Here is a 21,476-nt window from a genome sequence, read left to right as displayed (position 1 = left end):
CAGAAACACACTCTTAGCAGACAGCCAGCTGCTTCTCCTGCACTCCCATGCTTACTATTCAGCACTGTGTGGTATTTCAGATAGCAGTGTGTAACGCTAACATATTCAACATCACCAAGGATCATTTCCTTTGCTCTAGGCTAATCACTCACCCAGGTTCCACATGCTCATGGTCTCAAGTAGCTGTTAGGACATGTGCTCTTTTCTGCCTCTCTAAACTATAAGGAAAATGTGTCAGGCTGTTACAGTAATTATCACTTGCTCTACCACAGTAGTAAATGTGCTTTGAAATTGCCAATCAAATATCGTTTTCTGTCTAGAATCACACCATGAGTCTGTCTGCACACAGAAATTGTTGTCAGAGATTTAATTCGTGTTGCTCTTGTTCTGTAAGACTTGCACTCGTAGGAAAGGGGCAGCTTGTTTTCTTGAACTGTGATGGTTAGCATATAGCACACATCACCATCTCACAGATGAGCGGCAAATGCTAACACATTTGAAAACAACAGGGTAGATTTTCCTTGCAGTACTGTAATGAGTGAGGTAGTTCCTACATGTTCATAAGCCCAATTAACCCTCAACACATGTGCTCTTACATACATCTCTGCAGTCTTCATGCAGTTGTGCAAGCGTCCATGCAGATCTCTCTTGCACCTGACAATACACAGTCTCCATAAACACACTCATAGCACACAGGCAGCTGTTTCTCCTGCACTCCCATGCTTACTATTCAGCACTGTGTGGTATTTCAGATAGCAGTGTGTATCGCTAACATATTCAACATCACCAAGGCTCATTTCCTTTGCTCTAGGCTAATCATTCACCCAGGTTCCACATGCTCATGGTCTCAAGTAGCTGTTAGGACATGTGCTCTTTTCTGCCTCTCTAAACTATAAGGAAAATGTGTCAGGCTGTTACAGTAATTATCACTTGCTCTACCACAGTAGTAAATGTGCTTTGAAATTGCCAATCAAATATCGTTTTCTGCCTAGAATCACACCATGAGTCTGTGTGCACACAGAAATTGTTGTCAGAGATTTAATTTGTGTTGCTCTTGTTCTGTAAGACTTGCACTCGTAGGAAAGGGGCAGCTTGTTTTCTTGAACTGTGATGGTTAGCATTCAGCAGAAATCACTATCTCACAGATGAGAAGCAAATGCTAACACATTTGAAAACAACAGGGTAGATTTTCCTTCCACTCCTGCAATGGGTGAGGTAGTTCCTACATGTTCAAAACTCCAATTAACCCTTACCACAGGTGATCTTACATACATCTCTGCAGTCTTCATGCAGTTGTGCAAGCGTCCATTCAGATCTCTCTTGCACCTGACAATACACAGTCTCCAGAAACACACTCTTAGCACACAGCCAGCTGCTTCTCCTGCACTCCCATGCTTACTATTCAGCACTGTGTGGTATTTCAGATAGCAGTGTGTAACGCTAACACATTCAACATCACCAAGGCTCATTTCCTTTGCTCTAGTCTAATCACTCACCCAGGTTCCACATGCTCATGGTCTCAAGTAGCTGTTAGGACATGTGCTCTTTTCTGCCTCTCTAAACTATAAGGAAAATGTGTCAGGCTGTTACAGTAATTATCACTTGCTCTACCACAGTAGTAAATGTGCTTTGAAATTGCCAATCAAATATCGTTTTCTGCCTAGAATCACACCATGAGTCTGTCTGCACACAGGAATTGTTGTCAGAGATTTAATTTGTGTTGCTCTTGTTCTGTAAGACTTGCACTCGTAGGAAAGGGGCAGCTTGTTTTCTTGAACTGTGATGGTTAGCATACAGCACACATCACCATCTCACAGATGAGAGGCAAATGCTAACACATTTGAAAACAACAGGGTAGATTTTCCTTGAAGTACTGCGATGAGTGAGGTAGTTCCTACATGTTCATAAGCCCAATTAACCCTTACCACATGTGCTCTTACATACATCTCTGCAGTCTTCATGCAGTTGTGCAAGCGTCCATGCAGATCTCTCTTGCACCTGACAATACACAGTCTCCAGAAACACACTCTTAGCAGACAGCCAGCTGCTTCTCCTGCACTCCCATGCTTACTATTCAGCACTGTGTGGTATTTCAGATAGCGGTGTGTAACGCTAACACATTCAACATCACCAAGGCTCATTTCCTTTGCTCTAGTCTAATCACTCACCCAGGTTCCACATGCTCATGGTCTCAAGTAGCTGTTAGGACATGTGCTCTTTTCTGCCTCTCTAAACTATAAGGAAAATGTGTCAGGCTGTTATAGTAATTATCACTTGCTCTACCACAATAGTAAATGTGCTTTGAAATTGCCAATCAAATATGGTTTTCTGACTAGAATCACACCATGAGTCTGTGTGCACACAGAAATTGTTGTCAGAGATTTAATTCGTGTTGCTCTTGTTCTGTAAGACTTGCACTCGTAGGAAAGGGGCAGCTTGTTTTCTTAAACTGTGATGGTTAGCATTCAGCAGAAATCACCATCTCACAGATGAGAGGCAAATGCTAACACATTTGAAAACAACAGGGTAGATTTTCCTTCCACTCCTGCAATGGGTGAGGTAGTTCCTACATGTTCAAAACTCCAATTAACCCTTACCACAGGTGATCTTACATACATCTCTGCAGTCTTCATGCAGTTGTGCAAGCGTCCATGCAGATCTCTCTTGCACCTGAAAATACACAGTCTCCAGACACACACTCTTAGAACACAGGCAGCTGCTTCTCCTGCACTCCCATGCTTACTATTCAGCACTGTGTGGTATTTCAGATAGCAGTGTGTAACGCTAACATATTCAACATCACCAAGGCTCATTTCCTTTGCTCTAGTCTAATCACTCACCCAGGTTCCACATGCTCATGGTCTCATGTAGCTGTTAGGACATGTGCTCTTTGCTGCCTCTCTAAACTATAGGGAAAATGTGTCAGGCTGTTACAGTAATTATCACTTGCTCTACCACAGTAGTAAATGTGCTTTGAAATTGCCAATCAAATATCGTTTTCTGCCTAGAATCACACCATGAGTCTGTGTGCACACAGGAATTGTTGTCAGAGATTTAATTCGTGTTGCTCTTGTTCTGTAAGACTTGCACTCGTAGGAAAGGGGCAGCTTGTTTTCTTGAACTGTGATGGTTAGCATTCAGCACAAATCACCATCTCACAGATGAGAGGCAAATGCTAACACATTTGAAAACAACAGGGTATATTTTCCTTGCAGTACTGTAATGAGTGAGGTAGTTCCTACATGTTCATAAGCCAAATTAACCCTTACCACATGTGCTCTTTCATACATCTCTGCAGTCTTCATGCAGTTGTGCAAGCGTCCATGCAGATCTCTCTTGCACCTGACAATACACAGGCTCCAGAAACACACTCTTAGCACACAGGCAGCTGCTTCTCCTGCATTCCCATGCTTATTATTCAGCACTGTGTGGTATTTCAGATAGCAGTGTGTAACGCTAACACATTCAACATCACCAAGGCTCATTTCCTTTGCTCTAGTCTAATCACTCACCCAGGTCCCACATGCTCATGGTCTCAAGTAGCTTTTAGGACATGTGCTCTTTTCTGCCTCTCTAAACTATAAGGAAAATGTGTCAGGCTGTTACAGTAATTATCACTTGCTCTACCACAGTAGTAAATGTGCTTTGAAATTGCCAATCAAATATCGTTTTCTGCCTAGAATCACACCATGAGTCTGTCTGCACACAGGAATTGTTGTCAGAGATTTAATTTGTGTTGCTCTTGTTCTGCAAGACTTGCACTCGTAGGAAAGGGGCAGCTCATATGATAGGATTAGAAAAGCTCAAAAAAAATATAGTAATATATTTAAAATACATAAAGGTATTTTTTTTTTAGTTTCCTTTAGGTATTGCTGAACAACACTGAAATAAATTAAACATGCCTATCAAATCAAGAAAGAGAAAAGAACAGCAAAAACATCTATATTTGAAGACAACTGGACAACAGAAATAAGTTGAAGAACCTCATGTTGGAAAAAAGAAAAAGTCTTCTGATAAGCAGACTAAGGATTTTTTAAAAAATATCCTCAAACATAGAAAAAATGTACAAAGTATATCCACTGCAAATAGTGTTTCAAGAAGAAAACAACAAGACAATAGAAAGAAAATACTAAATGCTAATGTACAATCAGAAGCAAGAAAGAATGACTTAAAAAGAAAAATAGAATTTCAAAACATTCATAAAAAAATGTTTCAGAGAAGAGTGGTGTTCAATTTGCTAAAGGATGTGAAAAAATATAGGAAGAAAGCAATATTTTATAAGAAAAAGAAACATATTGAATCAATTGTTGCAAAGGCTTTGGAATTACAAAGAAAACTATTCATTTTAATTTTGAACAGGATCCGTACATTAGATAAAATAGTCAATGTAATGAAGTCAAAAAGCAAAAGGAAAAGAGTAGTGAAAAAAAAAAAATTGTAATGTGTTCTTAGGAGAATGGAAGCATAGTTCAAGTACTGAACCATTTTTTAATGAAGAGAGTTATCTTCAAAGTAATAGTTTGCTGCATGCAGTTGACACCAGTGGTCGAAGTTATGAAGTTAAAGATGGTTGTGTAATGGAAAAGGAGAAAATGGTTCCAAGAAATGAGGAAGAAGTGTTAGCTGATGAGGTTATGGGGAAACGTCCTAAAGCCCCAGTGTACACTTGGAATTGTAGTAGTATTTGTACTGTACGACAAGAATCTATTGATAAATTACGTGACTTTCTAAGAGAATATAGTAAAAAAAAGTGTTAAACAGAAGATTAAGGTGCTTCAAAGACTAGATACATGCAGAGTGAGAAAGAATACTGGTTTGCAAGGACATTCTCTGGCTTGTCTTTCTAGGAAAGTTTGTCAAAGTGTTTTTCACCATTTTAGGATGCTGGCAGTACATCATACTGAAATGAGAGAGTTTGTGAGAAGATTGTATTTTGCTAAAAGTCCAGCACTAAAGTTAAATGAGTTGAATAGTGCTCTGTTGCGTGGGTCTGTATCAGATGTAGAGAAGGTTACTGATGATATTCAGTTTTGTTACTTTGGTCCAGAACAAGAAAGTGCAGGAAATGACCCAGTTATTGAAGAAAATGTGGAAGAGAATGTAGAACCCACTGTTAGTAAAAATTTTGAAGATCAAATGACAAAATTTACTATCATCTCTAATGAAAGACCAAATATTGCTTGTATTTGTTGCCGGAGAAGCCATTATAAAACTCAAACAAGGAATGTTGATCTGGAAAATTGTTTTGATTTGGGTGAAGATCAGCGTATTTGTAAATACTGTTATAACAAGTTAGAAGAAAATAAAATGCCAGCTAGAGCTGTACATAATAATTTAGAATTGATTGATATTCCTGCAGAACTTAGTGATTTAAATACATATGAGTCTATACCCATTCAATGTGTCCATCCGTTTCAGACTATAGTTCATATGGAGCCCAAAACAGGTAAATTACCTCCTTCAGATTTACAAAGAGGTTTAAAAGGAAGAGTTGTCTATTTGCCATTAGATTTGAAAAAAAATATTGAAACAATTGATGCAGATAGTTTGGAAACTGAACCATTAGTTATTCTGGTTAATGGTGTACCTACAAAGAATAAGAAAATTTGGCAGGAGCTAGTAGATGTACAAAAAGTACAAAGAGCAAATTTATATTTGAAAAGAACTAATAAGTACTATGAATCAATTTATATGGATGAAGATGAAGAGGTTTTACTAGCAGACACAGGAATACCAACTGGGCAAATTGAAAAAGTGGATAAGTCAAAAGAAGAAGAAATTTATGAACATTTCAGCATACATCCTCTTCATTCTAAAGAAGTTATGGGAAACACTATTGATCTATTTCAGATGAAAAAAGCAAAAGGAACTCCCGTGAGTGTATGGGAGGAGAGCTTGGAAGCTCGTTGTTTTCCCCAGATGTTTCCTATAGGAAAAGGTGGACGATATGATGAACGTCCAGTACAGATTCCTGCTTCTGAGTATCGGATTACAAGATTATATGCAGAAGATCCAAGATTTCGTCAAAGTATTCCTTATTTGTTCCATCTTTTATTTGAAAGTAACTTGTCTGCACTATCTTATGCAGTAAATTACATTTGAAAAACTGGAGTACATCTACATAATGTGTCTGCAAAGGATTTTATGAACAAAGTGCAACAGCGAGATGATCATTTGGAATCTCAATTGATTAATCTGATGGCTTGTCAGCGTGGAACTAATGAATATTGGTACCAACGCCATGGAGAATTGAAATGTAGGTTACGGAATTTAGGAAGTCCTACATGGTTCCTTACCCTAAGCTGTGCTGAGTACGCTTGGGATGATTTACTGGATTTTCTTCGAGAGGCAAATTCAAATATTGAAAACATCCAATACAAGACAGCAGGAGAATTGTGCTAATTGGATCCGGTTAATGTTTGCAGATATTTCAATCATAGATTTGAGGCTATGATGTCCTTCATCTGTAATAAAAAAAATCCACCTCTTGGAGAAGTTGTGGATTTCTTTAGGAGAAAAGAGTACCAAGCAAGAGGTGCTCCTCATATTCATATGCTGTTGTGGATCAAGGATGCCCCAAAATTTGGAACAGATTCTGATGATGCAGTTGTATCTTTCATTGAAGAATATGCAACATGTGCTATACCTAAAAGCACAGAAGAAAAAAACTTAAAAGAGCAAGTTTTACGTTTCCAAAGTCATCGGTGTGGAAAATACTGTCGACGAAAGTACAAGAGTAAAGATAAATTCTACACAAAATGTCGATTTGGATTTCCACGACCTGTTCTTTCAAAAGGAAGAGTACACAGTTTTATGTCAGCTGTGCGATATACCATTACAAGAAAATCTCCGAAAAATACCTACAACCTAAGAAGAAAAGAAGAGTCAAAATATATAACTGACTACAACCCTGTCATTTTATCCATGTGGAATGCTAACATGGATATTCAGTATGTAGCTGACAATTCCATTGCTGTTGCTCGGTATGTCACATCTTACATCACTAAATCTGAGAAAACGGAATTGAAAGAAATGTGGGAAGAGATTTCTCACGAGAAGACTGTCAGTAAAAAGCTATACAGTTTCAGTTTAAAGATGTTATCGCATAGAGAAATTGGGTCATACGAATGCTCAGATAGGTTATCATCTGCAAGTCTGTACTCCAAATCCAGAAGAATAATTTGGGTAAGTTTAGGCCTTGCAGGAATGCGAAATCGGGTACTGAAATCTATTCGAGATTTTGAATATTTAGCAGAGAACGAACCAGAAAGTACAGACATTTTGAAAACAAATATGTTGGACACATATTACCCAAACAGAAGTCATCATCTTGATAACATGTGCCTCTATGAAGTGCTGCAGAACTACATTTTTACACGGAATGCCACAGAAGACATCAACAATGGAAAATATAAAGTCATTGGTGAGGAAGGATGTTTGGTGAAACAAACAAAAGGAAGTATGATTAATCACAGGAAGCTGAGTTGCGACACTACTGACAAAAAGGAATTTTACTACTTAGCACTTTTACAGCTGTTTAAACCATGGCGTTCAGAGGATGAATTACTTGGAGATTTTCAGAGCTATGAAGATTCCTTTAATGCATGTAAAGATAGCATAGAATGAAGTACTTTCACAAATTATGTACAAATGTTAAATGAAAAAATTGAACAAGAAGCTACAATTGCAGCTGAAGTAGCTAGAGACAGTTCTCAAGACAGTCAAAGTTCTGGTACACTCAGTCAACATCCCCTAGGACAACCAATCGTAGAAAATGAAGCTGCAATAGCCATGACTGAAGTGGAAACAGCTATGAATCAAGCTCAGGAAGATTTAATAGACTTACCAAATTTGGAACAACAACTGAATGATGAACAACAACAAATTTATGAAGAAGTCACAAAACAAATTGATCATGGATTACTACATGAAAATAAAGAGTGCTCATGCACATTATTTGAACCAATCAGAATGTATGTGAGTGGACAAGCTGGAACTGGAAAAAGTTTCTTAATCAAAGTAATTAGAAGCTACCTACAGAAAAAAACTGATTCAACTTTGTCTTGTGTTGTTACTGCTCCAACTGGGTTAGCAGCATATAACATAAAAGGAATTACCTTACATCGTTTGCTAATGTTACCAGTAGAGCATGAGAACAAAATAGAATACCACAAGCTAACAGGAGAAGCATGTTTTGAAGTTTCAAGAGTGTTGAAGAAAATGAAAGTTCTCATTATTGATGAGGTAAGCATGGTATCAAACGTAATGCTTGCCTTTGTGCATTTAAGAATGCAGCAAATTCTAAAGACAGACTATGACGTGTTATTTGGAGGAAAACATGTTATAGTTTTTGGGGATCTACTGCAGCTCACTCCAGTTAAAGGACAACCAGTATTTAATACTCTTGCACATGAAGACACGAAAAAGTCATTAGGAAGTATAGGTAATGTGAATATTTGGTCATACTTTGAGTACAAAGAACTCATTACCAATATGCGGCAAGCAAATGATGATGATTATGCAAGTATTCTCAAAGATATCAGAATTGGACTACTCACAGAACATGGCAGAAAAGCTTTACAGAGTCGATTGCTATGTAATTTGTTTCCAACAGAACGAATAGCTCCAGAGAAAATATACAAGAAAATTGCAGAAAAAAATACTGTAATCTGCTTAATGCCAACACTACATGAATGCTCTATATTCAATGAAGAACTTTTGAAATTGGAAAATGAAGAGATTATGAAAATGGAAGCCGTGGATAAAATACAGCATGAAGGAATAACTATTATATTGACAGGCAAATTGAAAACTAAATTGGATTCTCTAGAGAAAAACATATCGAAAACAGCTGGTTTAAAAAAGAATCTTTATGTATGTATGAACTGTCGAGTAATTTTAAGACGTAATTTGAATGTAGAAAAAGGTTTAGTGAATGGAGCTATGGGTAAAGTTGTGGGTTTTGTTAATTACCAGAAAAAAGATGGAATTGAATTTTTAAAAATACAATTTGATCAGATTGAAGAGGTTAAAGACATTAGTCGTTGTTCAGTTCGTTTTTTGCTTGTGAAAGACTTATATGTACGTAGGAAGCAGTTTCCGTTTTCTCTAGCATATGTTGTAACTATTCACAAATCTCAAGGATTAACTGTAGATAGTGCTTTTGTAAACATTGGATCTAGTATGTTTAAAGGAGGTATGGCATATGTTGCTTTTTCACGAGTGAAAAAATTATCTGGTTTATTCATGATAGACTTTGATGACTCAAAACTTAGTGCTGATGCAAATTGTGTAAAGGAGTATAATAGATTAAGAAGAAGCTATGCTCCTCATTTAGGTCAGTATCCTGTGTTTAAAAAACGTGTTGTTTGTCGGAAAAGGAGAATTGAGAATATCTGTAATGAGGATGTACAGAAGAGAAAACAAAAGGAGAGTGATGTGATTGCAAGCAAAAAGAAAAAGGACAATGTTGAAGAGGTTGTTGGTTGTCATTTTGAAAATAGCTCTGGTGTCAACTGCTACGCTAATGTAGTGCTGAATGTTGTATTTTATCTTGAAAATTTGCAAGAGCAGATAATACTAAATCATGAAAAAGATTTTGTTCTCTGCTGAGTTTCCTTTATGAGAAGTTGAGTAATGATAAAACTAAAATAGAAAGTGCTTCTGATGTTAGAAATCTTTTAGATGTATGTTCCGGATGTACACAGTTTACACAAAATGTCCAGCAAGATGCACAGGAATTCTTAATGTATACGCTTATGGTACTGGAAGATGAAGGGGTAGAAATAGAAAATATGTTTGGTCTCTCTCATAAATGGGAACATTGTTGTGAAAACTGTATGAACACATGCAGCACTAATGTTGATTCTGAAAGGTTCATACATTTAACATTACCAGAGAGTAAATCAGTGACTTTTAGTAAATTAGTTAAATATGCAAATCACAACATGTAATGTTCTCAATGTAAATCAGAAATGTTATCAACGTTATTTTTAAAGAAACATGGCCAGTATATAATTTTAATGATGCAACGTTGTAGAGCTGATGGAACAAAATTGGACACTTTAATAAATAAGTTTGTAGGAAATCAATTATCAATATCAGGAAAGACTTTTGTTGCAGTTGCAATAATTTTCCATGATGGACCTTCTATAACTTCTATAACTTCTGGTCATTACACAGTTTATCTAAAATGTGAAAAAGGCTGGACACCGTGTAATGATTCTCAATTGATTTTCAAGCAACGTTTGCCTGCAGAATTATCAAATTCCTATTTAATTTTTCTAAAACCAAAATACAAATTGCAGCATCTGAAGAAACCATTAGTTCGATTTTATAGGATTACCATTGGATATTTCACCTTAAAAGGATTTAAAAATTCCCATTTGGCCTCATGGAAAGGTAAATGTTTCTATTGTGGACTTCTTTGACAGATATTATTTTGGTGTATGTGCTTAAGCAACAAGATTTACAGACGTTATTTATTGCAAATAGTTATTGTTCTTAGAAGATATTTTTAATATATATGTTACATTTCTATCAAGGTATGTTTCACTGAGGATAGATTCAGGGCTTTTTTAAACAATCTTTCAGATTGTTTATTTTTTTGCCCGCTGTTAAGTGATGAATACAATTGATATCACTATTTTCAGTGAAATTCAATATATTCTGAAAACAGCAAAAAAAGGGCACAAAATTACTTTGTTAAATATGAAAATATGTGTACTGTATTCTAAAATGTATTGTTAAATATTACTACTTTTTTCTTTTTTTCAGATCTAGAAAGAAAATTTAGGAAATTGAATCCATTTTTCTTGTAATTAAAAAAAATCATTTATTTCTAATTAAGTTATTTTGTTGGTCAGGTAAGTTTAAAATATCTGTATTTCTCACCCCTTCACTTTCATGCTCCCTTTTCTTCACTTCTCCTCACTCTGCTTTTCTCATTCCCCTTCCCTTCCCTCCCTCTTCTTCCTTTACTGCTCTTTCGTAACTCCCTCACTCCTTCTCTACTACTCCCCTAGGTTTACTGCCTCCATCCCTATTTTTTCAACCATGTTTCTCTCCCTGTCTCCATATGTCTCAGTCATTCTAACTGCCTTACTCCTTCTCAGTTACTTGCTCTCTGTCTCTGTTTCTGTCTCTCTCCCTTTGTCTGTCTTACCCTTAATTTCCTTAAGATCTCTGTTTCTACCACTCCTCCTCTCTCCATCACTCATTTTCCATCTATGTTACTTTTTTAACCTTCTCCGTCATTCTCATTCCTTCACCTTCCCTAACTGTCACTATCCTTTACTCATAGTCACTCCTTTTCTCCTACTTCACTTCCTCCTGTCTGTATCTCACACCCCTTCATCTTCTCGCATTCTTTCCTTCACTCTCCCTCACTCTCCTTTGCTCATTGAAATCCTGACTCCCTTTCTCTCACTCCAGTTTCCTAAATGACTCCATCCCCACACTCCCCATCTCTCACTTTCCCTTACCCCCTTTTGTAATCCTCATACCCCTTATCTCACCATCACTCCACTTCTTACTTTCAATCCCTTTACCCTGCTGTACTTCATCCGCTTCATCTGTTACTCCCTTTTCCTATCTCCGTCCCTTACTCCCCTTTTCTCACTCCCCCTCCATCACTCTCCATTACTCACTGCCATTCCCTTACTCATTCACTCTCTCTTCTTACCTGTATCCTCTACCCTTAGTCCTTTTGTTGCAGTCAGTCTTTCACTTCCCTTTCATGACTGATCATACTTTCCTTTTCTCACTCACTCTGTCTGTCCTTTCCTCCTCTTCACTCAATCATTTCAATCATTCATGTATACACTACACATTCATTCAATACAATTACAACACAGTATATTAGGAATATAGCTCTTCTCGGAGAAGTGAAGTGAGTTCTGAAAAGAACTGTTTTTTTTGTCTTTTTTGTTTTGTATTTTTGTTTAGTTTTTTAACAATTTTGTATTTTTTTAATTTTTTTAGAGCACCAAAAAAAACTGGTAATGAAAAACTGTTCAACAGGAACAAAAACAATAAATGAAAAAATGTATGGGCTGGAGCATGTGTGCTGCTGTATTTTGTTTTCGATCAAGTTAATACTGCTCTCACCGTAGCAAAGAACAGCATTGCACACATTACAATGTATGTGCACATTCTGGAAAAGTGGGCGGATGTCCAGTGACCTGGTACACGGAGAATCTGCGGCCGCAGATGATGTGCTCGGCTGAGCAGGTGGAGGGTTGTCTCTTAGGGCTCTAGTTGACTCTCGAGCATAAGGTACAGGATGCACTGTCTTGAAGTCTCTCAACATTGAATAAATACTAAACGAGTATTTCTTGCTGGGATCTCCTCTGGATAAGACACTTCCACAAATAGTGCATGTCACCTTCGGGGCATTGACCTTCTTTTGGCCCTCTGGAAAGGTGAAGAATTTCCAGATGAAAGAGTCTTTTTGTTGGGTCTTCCTTGGTGGTACCACAAAGGTCTCCTCCTCACTCCCTGAAGTAGACTGCTGTTCTGCCATTTTCAAGTAAAATTTTACTAGAGTAGTTGTTCAGCTCCTTGTCCCAGGAAATAAGAAGAAATAGTGAGGGGAGTGGGTGTGGTGTTTGAAGATTCTGGAACAGAAACTACTATGAACCAATGAAAAGTGTTGTTTCGTAATCCCATGACTTGCCGTGCGCGCACGGCGCTCGCACGCATGCGCGCACGGTGCACGCACGGATCAGAAATGAATTACTTTAACCCGATTTCTAAAACATGAAAAGGAGGCAGGGAAGACACTTCCTGACCCCCTAGACCTTCTCAGGGGGTCACTAAAGGACCTCGTAAATAAAAAAAAAACATTTCCTTTACTAAAACAAATTGCCGGTGCGCGCACGGTGCGCGCACGGTGCGCGCACTGTGAAAAACCCTTAAACAAACCAAAACATTTTAAACTGTTTATAAGTTTATAGAAGATATTAACTATGCTGTTCAACTTTATCCAAATTCAAAAAAAAAGAGCTGAGCCATTCCATATTACAGGATACAGTCAATCTATAACTATATACATAGGTAGTTTATTGTAAAATAAATATATAAAAAATATAATAATACATACATAAATTAGCATTTAAAAAACCTTACAAATTCACTAAAAAAACCATAGGTTTCACACACGTTATAGTTAGAAATTAGCATTTAAAAAACCTTGCAAATTCACTTAAAAAACCATAGGTTTCACACACGTTATAGTTAGGAATTAGCATTGAAAAAACCTTGCAAATTCATTGAAACAACCATAGGTTTCACACACGTTCTAGTTAGGAATTAGCATTTAAAAAACCTTTAGATATACATATATAAAAAATATTTATTTTTCAGAAAGACACATATTTATTGGATGATGTCATCAGTGATGTCATCAGTGATGTCATTTGAGATGTCATCAGTGATGTCATGAGTGTCACCGCGTGCCCACATTACGCTGGATGGGCCATGTACGCACGATGCGCTTCGCGCACCGTCCGCACACGGAGGACATATTATGCGCTTCGTTGTGAAAGGTAAACTATTAAATGTTCCATTGTCTGCGGGCACCTTTTGCACACGGGGGGGGGAAAAAGTGGATAATTTTTTTTTTTAATTAATTTTTACCGTACGCGTACGGTAAGCGTAATCGCCGTTTTTTCGAAAAAATATAAAATTGAATTTTTTGCCTTGGGGGTTCTTTTGGGACACCTTAATCAAGGCTAGGTGGTTAGGAGCTGTCTAACCTGCCCCTTTACATGTTTTCAACCTTTGTTTTTCCTCCCCCCCTCAGAGTGCGAGAGAGAAAATGGCGGCCCCCGCTTCCTGGTTTCGATCGATTCGAATGTTTACTAAGATCTAACAGCCAATCAGAATCGCGCTCGCGCACGGCACCGTACGCGTACGTTAAGCTTACCGTAAGCGCACGGTAAGCGCACCGTAAGCGCACCGTAAGCTGCCACAGATATATATATATTGATTTAAATGCTATTTTCTCAGGAACTACTGAACAGATTTACACCAGACCTACATAAGGCACTTCCTTGACCTGTAGACTACCTCTTTGCCACATTTCAAGTAACTCTGTTCAGCCGTTCGGGCTGTAGCTGTGTCTAAAGGTCCTAAGGAAAAATGCATGGGAAAAACGTGTTTTGGGACCCCCCTTTTTTCTCAGCCCCCGCTTGACGAATCCCCCCGAGACTTTCAGGGTAGGAGCGGAGCGTAGCGCCCCATTAGTTTTGAAAATTTCGCGAGGATTCGTCGACCGGCGCCAAAGTTATTCCAAATAGAATGTTGCGGTTTTCCTATGGAAACAGGGTCCTAACTATAACTACCTACTGGCGACCGCCAGTAGGTAATATATATGCATATATATGCGTATGCATTTATATATATGTATGTGTATATATATACATACATACATATATAAACATATTATATATACACATCTGCATATCTATATAATTACAAATATAAATGCATGCATACATATACATATATGCATACATATGCATGTGTACATGAAAGTTGGAAAAACACTAATAAAAGCAAAGCTAAAAAGCAACCTAATTACAAACAGAATTGCTTTAACTTACACAATGGTGAGACCTATTGCATTTTCAATGCTTGTTGTTTTACAGCTGCAATCAAAGACTTAAGGCAATTCTTCCCCCAGGAGTAACCTTGTCTGTTTTCATGTCTTGATTGAATAGTCTGTAACCCTCAGTTACTATTGCTCCAGATAAAAGGTGTAAATGAATGTAAGTAGACTCACAGGGTGTAAGGTGGGATTGTTTGAAGTTAAGTCAGACCCTGAAAACAAGCAACACGAGAGTTGCTGAATCCAGGATAGTACACAGTATACCTTTTTATTCATTTTATTGAAGTGTATCTTTCATGATGTAACAATCGAATAAAGATGTGTTGATTGATTGATTGATTGATTGATAGTACACAGATCTCTCACCCTCTCTCTCTCTCCCTACCCCCTTCCCTTTGAGAACACCTGTCTGCTCACGGTTTTCTGCCATGGGATGGAGGGCGCTAGACAGCCCAACTGCAAGATGGCCACCACTGAGTGAGGCTCTGCCGGCTGAAGCTGCTTATCCGGTGATAATATAGTTTAAAAGGCAGCCTCAGGGTCTGTCAGTGGGCTGCCCACATTCATTGATATCCTACTGTAGCCCGCCATAGCGATATATTTATGGAAGAGAGCCGGAGGGAGCGGTTGGCTGCCATTGCAGGCCTGATGGCCTGGATTGCTGCTGCCTGAGGGAGCGAGCCCAGGGCCTTGATTTCCACAACCCCTGAACGGCACAACCTTTGGTGCCTGAAATGTGGAGCGACAGAGCTGATCCTGAACCCCTTAGGACCGAGGCTGCCTGTTGCCTGGCGCGGAGGGAGCTGCACTGCAAGATGCCCTGGAGAGGTGGCCTGCCTGGATGCAGGCCTAAAGGACTGCTGCACCTGGGGCAGGTGTGGAGTGTGACTTCAGATGTGTGCCCCCGCTTGCGGGCCTAGGGTGCACTTCATTCTGCCGGTCCGCGGCCTACCCGCAATAGCCTGCTTCCCCCCCGGGAGGCTGGGGTGCTGGCTGCCTGCATATTTGTTGAGGTTGCTGCCCCTGCCCTGGTGAATCCTGTGGGCCTAACGGAGGAGCGCTGGTGGGATTGGAGACCCCGCTGGGACTGGCCTGCTCGTGCCCCTTAGGGACTTGCCCAGAGTGAGGTGGGACCCCTGCTTCTGACGTTTGGGTCACTTCCTCATTGTCCTGTACAGCCTTCCTGTCTCTGCCCATCGGGGTAACGTGCACTGCTGGCCTACCGCCCCTCTGGTTCACCTGTGGTGGTGACCTGTCTACCGGTGGGGGGCCCTTGAGTGTCAACTACAGCGACCGGCGTGACTGCTTGACATCACCCTGCCTGTTCTATTAGGATTGCAGCACCTGCTGCTGATGCTGGTGGCTGGCTGGTGCCCCCTCCCCACGTGATATAGACCCAAGAGGCTCCCCCCTCCACTGGGGCACTGGCTTGAATTGTGCGATTGACCATACTGAACAGTGCTGGTGGCTTCCCCGCTGGTCTGGTGCCCTCAGGGCACTAGCCCTTGGTCCAGAGTCGCCCCATATGAGAGCCCCTTGAGGACATTATAAAACATTGGTACATCATTCCTGAGCGGCTGCTGCTGCACCATTTGCCCAACTCACCGGGGGGCCCGATGGCTGGTGTCTGCTGAACTGGGCCTGCTCGTGCCCCCCGCAGCAGTGGGGCACTCGGTCTGACAGCAGTCAATGGTGAGGAGGGCTGCTGCACAACATTTTTCTGAGGTGCCCCACTGAGATATTGGCCCAAGTTGTGGAAGGCTGACTCAAAACAAAAAAGATATCCCTCGACCAACACGGCCTGACACATGCTGCCAAACTGGACCCGGAGGCTGCTCAATTGAGCCAATTACAAACAGATGGCCCTTCGCAGGAGCCAGATACTCACTCCATGTTCCTAGACTTGAAACACAGTCTTTCAGCCATGGACACCAAAATTGATTTGCTAACAGACAGATTCGACCATCTAAACTACAAGGTGGACAAACAAGATGAACAAATCGTCCAGTTGGAATGACGTACTTCAGATGTAGAGGACAACCACCAAGTGGCTGGTGAGATGCTTCTACAAATGGAAAAGGTCCTTGAAGTGATTAGGAATGAGAATGAAGATTTACAAGTGAGATCTAGAAGAACAACATAAGAATTGTAGGGGTTCCAGAGTCGTTGGCGATGGGCACGATAGAAAACTATGCTGAATCCATGCTGTGGGAGCTATTTGGAGAGGCCCTTTCCACTGTGCTCATCGTAGACCAAGCCCACAGATCACTCGGCCAATGAACACCCTCTGGGATGACTCTGAGGCCCATCATAGCTTGCCCTCTAAACTAACGGGACTACAACACTATTTTGCGCCTGTCCAGAGAATGCCACCCCTCCAATACCTGGGCAATGCGGTCCAGATTTACCCTGACTTCATGGTTGTGGTAGAGGCGGCCCGGAGAGACTTCCTACTGGTCCAGCTCTTTCTGATGCAAACGGATGCCAAATACTTCCTCATTACCCCGCCAAACTTCGAATTTTCCATTCATGGAAGACCCATTTCTTCTCTGCCCCTAAGGCAGCTGCGAAATTCGTCAAATCCATCCAGAAGACTGCACCGTGGTTATCCCGGGTCATGGAGAACTCTGAGCCTGGATGGCTTAGCGACACTGACTTATCCTGAGGCATGACCCTATCTCTACTGGTGGGACTCACTGCCGAGAATTTGCTGACATGTCCCGCTGGCAGTGATGGCTGTGGTCGAAGGGGGTGACCAGACTTGGCGGGCCCTGGCCACGCACACATCCTTGCTCCAGCAACCCGGCTCCCCTACGGCTGGGAGGATGTCAGTTCTCTGATGTGTCCCCGTGGAATGAGTTCCTATTTCTCTCTTATGTTCACCAAATTGGGATTTCTAGATGGGAGGGCTGGATGTATTTTGGCCTATATGGGGGGAGGGGGTCAAAGTGGGAGGGGGTGAAGTCTTGGGGCAAAGTATTGATCACAATTGTTTCACTTTGCAATCTTCTTCCTTTCCTTCTTTCCCAGACCACCCTGCCGTTTAGAGCATTCCCAAACTGATTGTCCGGATACACCTGCAATTCTTCCTCTTCCTCTATGCATGGGCTTAAATATCTAATGTGGATTGTCTGCGGCCTTAATGACATATGCAAAGCACGCCTGGTGTTGGCTCACGTGCAATGACATCAGATAGATATAGGATTCTTGAAGGAGCTACACCTTACTGAACACACGGAGCGCGCTTGCGAGGGGGAAGGATTGGGGAACAACATGTAGCCTACTATTCGATGTATGTGAGGGGTGTGGCAATACTGCTCCACAAAGGACTTCCCTGGTGCACCCGCCGGGTATTATGTGACCCCGGGGGCAGCTATGTATTGATTGCCGGTACACTGCAGGACACCCCACTGAAGTTGCTTGCAATCTATCACCCTAACGTTGATGACCCCAGCTTATTCCCAAAGGTCTGCAGGCTCGCCCTTGGTCCAGAAGCGATATTGTGGGGGGAGATTTTAATGTGATCCTGGGCCCAGTGGCAGATTGCCACATAAGAATGCAGCAGCCCCGCAGCATAGTCTCATTGATGACTATCACCCTTCAGACCTCTTTGGTACTAGACACGCATATTCTCGTGCCTCGCTTTCTTGTGCTGTATGAGGAGTCCTTCCAGACTGCTGTCCTGCCCCCCTCTCTTTGGGAGGCATTGATAGTCACTATACTTAAGCCAGATAAGGACCCCCAAAGATGAGAATCATATCGCCCCTTTTCAATAATCAACCTCGACAATTAGATCCTTGCCAAGCTGACAAGCTCCAGATTACTGCCTCTCATCGTCCGACCAGATTAGGCGGGTTTTGTGCCAGGATGTGCGACAGCCCATAATCTGCGCACTTTCTTTGCCCTGATTCATACTACTAATCCTGATCTGCAAGCCGCAGCAGTCTTTTTAGATGCCACAAAAGCAGTTGACTCCATGGAATGGCCCTATCTGTTCACCTTGCTGCACCAATTCGGTTTGAGCCCTAAATGTATTCACTTGATAGGTCTCCTGTACACCAGCCATCCTGCTCAACTGTGTATTAATTGTGTTATAACATCTTCCTTTGCTGTGGCACCTGCCAGGGCTGCCTGTTGTCACTGCTGTTATTTGCCTTCGCCATGGAGCCCCTCACGTCGAGATTGCAGCAATATCACTAACACCACAGGCTGGGTGTTATGCAGCTTGCAGTGCTGGTGTCCAAGTACGCAGATGATGTGACATTTTATGTTAGGAATCTGCGTGATAATTTAGACCCATTGATCCGTGAGTTTACTTGGTTCGGAGGCCTGTCCAGCATTAATATAAATGGGTCCAAGTTTATATTGCTTCCCTTAACCTCGGTTACTACAGAGATTTCCTTGGAGCACCCACTTTGACGGGCTGGCGCGTTAGTCCGATATCTGGGAATCTGGCTTAATGGGAATCCTCAGGACCTCTAGCAGGACAATTATGGCCGTCTTGTAGCGTCACTTGAAGGAGAAGGTGGAGGGCTGGTGTAGGCTGGTGTAGGCTGCTGCTGTCTCTCACAGGTAGGCTGCCATCACCAAAATGATAATACTGCCCAAGCTTTTATATCTGGTTACAAATTTGGCAAATCTGTTGACAACGGCTTTCCACAGAAGACTGCATTCAATACTCTTGTTGCTCGTCTGGGCTGGCCAACAAACCACACTTCCTTTTGAGAAGGGATGAATTCAGCTATGGACTTATATGACTACCGCGCATAGCAGGATCACGCTGCCCCTTGCCCTCTTTTGACAGTACTTTACTTATAACCTAGATGTCCGCATACCTGTGTTGATACTGTTGCCTGCACAGTGGGGGCATGGAACAACCTCTGGCGAGGGCCCAAGTTGATATTCTATATGCCCCATCGGTGCCCATAATAGACCACCCCTCCCTACCATCCACACAATATGCAGGCACACGCTCCAGGCTGCGTAGCCTTCACTTAATGACCATAGGACAGCCATATACAGAGGGCACTTTCATCACTCCCAGCAGGTGCTTCAGGGAGCGAACGTCACCCCACTAGACACCCTCACATATTATCAGCTGCATGCCGCGCTCCGGTCACTTCATGACACCTTTCCTATGGTGCCTCATACGTTCCAAGTTCTGGAGACTACACTCACTTCCCCCAGCCCGCACAGACTAGTAATTAGAAATGCAGACGACCTCGCCAGTGAGTGTTCCCCGCAAGAGGAGGTTGACCTCAACATTGTATTCACAGATGACCAATGGAGGTATTGCTGTGCTCAGTCCCAGACCTTTCCACCAACTACAGACTACGCCTGTTACATTTCAATTTCATTCATTGCATATACAGCACCCTAACGCACCTTCATTGAATGGGCGTCATTGAGGACCCACGCTGCTTTTGATGCTCTGTGCCCACAAAAGATTTCATACACCTAGTGTGGAGGTGTCCTCTGTCCACTTCTAATTACAGATTTTTGATACCATTGAAGAAATTGGAAAAAGTGCGATAAAGCTCTCGCCGCGCGTTGCACTACTTGGATAAGTCAAGGATATCATGTCTGGGGTACTAGACTAACGGCGATGCTGCTATTGCTTGCCAAACGCCCAATTGCGTTACACTGGGAATGATGACCTACTCCAAAACAGCCACATATTGTCAGGAACAGCTTTTAGCATACTCGGACCTGATGCGCTTCCGACCCAATGACATCTAGGCTCCATTAGACACATACTTGCGGACGAGGGCGGAGGTGCATGATGTTGATGTGGATGGGCATGTGAGCCCTGCACAGATCGACCTGGCTGGCTGAGCGATCGGCCTTGCGTTGCCGCTCGGCTATGTCATGGCAGCGCACACTTCGATTGTACTCACATATCCAATCTAATTGCTAATAGTCCTTGGGACTTGCTGAGTTGTGCATTTCCTTCTCACCCCCCTGCCCCTTCCTCTCTTCCTTCACCCGGTTTTGACAGACAAGATGCACCAATTGTGGACTGCCATAAACATTCTCCTGCTTTCTTGTGATAACCTGCTTGCTGAACGATATATCTCATTACTGCTGTCACGTCAAGAATTTTGAATTCTACTAAGGACACAGAGGCGAGCATTATCCCACCTTGAATATGCTATGTATATTTTTATATGCATATAATACAATAACATTGTACTGTTGTTCCCTGCCCTTGTAATACTTTATAAAATAAAACATTGTTTATGGCTCTGTTTTCCTATTTTCTTAAGGTTCAAAGCAGAAGGAATAAAGCAGCGAGGATTCCGGTTGTCTTTTTGACAAAGGTTGTATTCTGTGGAGTGGAGTTATCCCCAAATTTTAAGAATTTAGTTGATAACCACTGCTGATTAATAAAGTAATGAACAATCCTAGCCTCTGGTCCTGATATAGAATGTAAAATTTCTACACAAAGGCGAAGGTTATGCTTTTCTCTTTCATCTTTATTAACTCAGCAGCCAACATGTCCATCATAACCATGGTAATCAAGACTACATGCCCCAGGATTCGCAGTCTGACCACCAGATTGACAGCACAGTCATAACTTTCCATGCCCTTTTCGACGGTACACAAAGGAAAAGCACTTCTGCTTTCTTCATGCAAACACTTAATCACCGTCTACATCCGTTCCAGTTCATCCATTCCAGTACTCCTGTTTGTTATGTTATGTTATGTTATATGGCACTTGTAAAGCACACGGCTACTCCCAGAAGTGTCCCGGCGTCTGTTCTGCTCCACGAGAAAAAAAACAGGAATGTAATGTTCTGCAAATTCTTGCCTCCATGCATCAGTTCAATAGAACTATTAAATATCCATCAAGAGGGATGTGTGA

Source organism: Triturus cristatus, chromosome 3_2 (genome assembly GCF_964204655.1).
Source record: "Triturus cristatus chromosome 3_2, aTriCri1.1, whole genome shotgun sequence".
NCBI classification, from domain to species: domain Eukaryota; kingdom Metazoa; phylum Chordata; class Amphibia; order Caudata; family Salamandridae; genus Triturus; species Triturus cristatus.
This window is presented reverse-complemented; position numbering follows the sequence as displayed.